The sequence below is a fragment of the Chinchilla lanigera genome, unplaced genomic scaffold, assembly GCF_000276665.1.
Source record: "Chinchilla lanigera isolate Chin_1 unplaced genomic scaffold, ChiLan1.0 scaffold00085, whole genome shotgun sequence".
Classification (NCBI taxonomy): Eukaryota; Metazoa; Chordata; class Mammalia; order Rodentia; family Chinchillidae; genus Chinchilla; species Chinchilla lanigera.
Window position 1 is genome coordinate 848,770 of NW_004955486.1, and position 3,214 is coordinate 851,983.

The window sequence follows — 3,214 nt, forward strand, 5'->3', positions numbered from 1 at the left end:
TGCTAGGATGGGTTCGTTTCCTACATCAAACAGATGTTTGGTTTCCAGATACGCAGCCTCATTAAAAGGCTCAGGAAACTGGGGTTCCTTATATTTGTTCTTGAAACTCTTGGGGATGTTGTCAGCGCTCAGCCATTTCCTGTACTTTATCCAGGTTTCTGGGTTTATAAAAGTTCCTTTCAGCATGGCATCTTGCCAGGAGAGGTCAATGGCCATATATCTACAAATACACATGAACATGAAGTCTCGGGTGAGGAATGGCAAGTTTTCGTTCTGCTGTGTGGATGGTAACTGGTAATTGATCGTCTGGATGACTGGATACATCAGGACTTGAGCCCGGATCTGGGGAAGACCTTTTTGGTCCAACAAGGCCTGGGTGACTTGGGTTATAACTCCTCCTCCAGCACTTTCCCCACAGACCACAACCCAGGAAGGGCCAAACCATAGGTGTTCAAGTTCTTCAGGAAGTGGATAGAGGCACTCAGGCAGTCCCTGGTAATGATAGGGTAATGGTAGTCAGGAAGCAATCAGTACCTATGGAGTAAAGAGGAAAGAAACAACAATGTTCACATGTGTCCCTGCAGGCCCTCTGACCTATAGTGTCCTCTACAGCCCTTAGGAGACCTTCCTCAGCTAGCCTTTCAGAATGACTCTAAGAAATAACTGTAGGTGTCCCCTCTGTTTTCCTATGTTCCTGTAAAGAACTTCCCTAAATCCTGGCTGTCCAGGATTCTAACTTCCTAACTGATGCTTTACTTCCAGTGCATACACCAATCTCATACAAGATCATGCACTTTGAAAGCTGTTGTCTTTGGAAGAGGAACAAGCAATGAGGACAGACAAATGGCAAGTGAACCTACTGGTGGTCCTAAGTCAGATAGTGACCACCATGATCAGACAGAGCTGGAACAGAAGGTTGGAATGACAGAAAAATAAGGGTAGCCTTTGTAGCATGACATGTTTCATCAGGCCCTTCATGACACCCTGGTAAAGTCACAGGGGCATAAAATCTGAATTAAGTAAGAAATTGTCCCCAAGAACAAACCTAAATAAGCTCTCTCACTTTATTTCCTCTCTGTCATTTCAAAATTACTAGTGTTGGAGTTCACACATATGAATAATACATTATATGTTTTCCCCTGAGCTTACTTTAAATAGCACCTCTACCATTTGGATTATAACAGATCCCCCAGTTGCTTCCCAGGGACCAGAAGGCTGCTTTTGCTGAGAACACTGACTCTTTCCTGTGACCTACCATCTTCTTACGAGTGACTGAATCGGGATAACCAGCTTGGAATCTCTATCTTCATTATATGTCTGTTCTCTTTGCTGCTTTAACCCATCCTTGAGTCAGATTCTACCCAGTTTTGCATATGAATATTTTGAGAGTTTTAAATGTTTTGTCCAAGACAATGACACAGGATCAGTTTGCTCTACTGTTGATTGGTGCTAGTATGTATGTCTCCTACCCCATCCTTGTGTTTTTTCAGAAGTTTCTTACAGAAAGACTGGACTCTTATTCATGATGATATCACTTGTAAGAGTAACTCAGCCGTTATTGAGAAAAGTTGAGCCCCATTTACATATCAGGAGGAATGCCAGTATATTTTGCACAGGACCATCATACCACATACAGAGCAAATCCAGAGCCTTGAAACATGATCACTGTGAGTATCAGGTAACCCAAGTGTGTCACACAAAGAATTTCTGTTTTTTAGTATAGACTGAAGGAAAAATTTTTTTCTTTTAGTGGTGGGACTTAAGCCCAGGGCCCTGTGCATTTTAGATAAGTGCTACAACACTGAGCTGAAACCAGATATAAACCCATGCTTTCACACTGAATTAAATCTCCAGAATGTTTTAGTTTTTATTTTGGGATAGTTCAGGCAGTGTCTCACTATGTCACTAATGTTCCCATGTTAAACTTCAACTTGCTATCCTCCTTACTTGTATTCACAGAGGGCTCTTTCTTCATTCTGTCTGAAAAATAGCTCACTCCCTCCAGCCAAAGCCCCTGCCCCATAATCTTTGCCTGTGCAGAAATGTGAATGCTTGCTGTATTTGTCCCTACCACCTCTTCATCAATAGATGCAATCTTCAGGCATAACTCTCACTGCCTATCAGTGGGGAATAGGAAAGCTAAGACTAAAGTCTAGGGAAAGTAGCTTTCAGTCAGAAAAAGCAAAGGAGAGGAGGGGGAGAAAAATGTTCCATTTCAGTACCCTTAATGCAGGCCCTCCCAGCCACACCCACTGCATGCTCTTACAGCCCCAAGTCCCACCTCTTCCCGATCGTTCCACCAGTCATTCCATTGGAACTGCTCTGGCCCACAGGCCAAGTCTGTACAGATATCTGATTAAGGATGCACTCAGCACTCTCATTGAAATGTCAGAGTAAGCTCTCACTCATACCTGTCTGTGCTCCTTTTGATTTTAATTATTTTAAGCTTAAAAAATTATCATATTTATGTGATTTTTTAAAATTATTTCACTTAATTATTTCACTAACCCTTAATTATTTGCAAGGTCTTTGGAGACATGAATTCTAATGGCAGCAGCTCAGCCACAGCAGTGGGCAGTGCTATGAGTCACTTTATATTGGAAACATGCTGCCCTCTTCAGTATCTCCAGAGTCAGTGGTGCCAGATGACCTGGTGGGGTCACACAGCTGCACTCTCTACTCACCCTGGAAGCAACCAAGGTTAGACGGGGCCATCGCACACTCAGACTGCAACACAGCTCTTCTTAGTTTCTCTCACCTGTGTTCTCTAAACTGTCTCTTCTTTACTTGTAGAGATCTCTAGGAACAGGAACTAGAACCCATAGCCCCACTGCCTTTCCATCAATTCAAAGGCAACCTTGTTTCCAGAGGACCACAGGTGCATTTTAAGACTCTTTCTACTTGGTCCCTGTGTGGATGGCAGTGGCTACATAGGTAGGTAGGTGGTTACTTAATGAGAATCTACAGGACCATCCCCCCAAACACAGCCAGGACCTTGTCCATAACTTTCAGCCAGCTGTTTCCACCCAACCATCTCTTCCCACTAGATGTTGTCCCAACAAGAGAGGATGGTTACCTTGACTGATGGATACATCATCCTTCCTCTTCCCTATTTGGCATGGATTGTTTGAAAAATGTATCATCGGGGGCTGGGGATTTAGCTCAGTGGCAAAAGCGCCTGCCTGGCAAGCGCAAGGTCGTGAGTTTGGTTCCC

General features: G+C 43.6%; 1 pseudogene; it reads right to left on the minus strand.

Annotated features, from left to right (window-relative positions):
• Positions 1 to 3,214, minus strand: part of LOC102017129 — a 45,811-nt pseudogene that overhangs the window by 1,681 nt on the left and 40,916 nt on the right.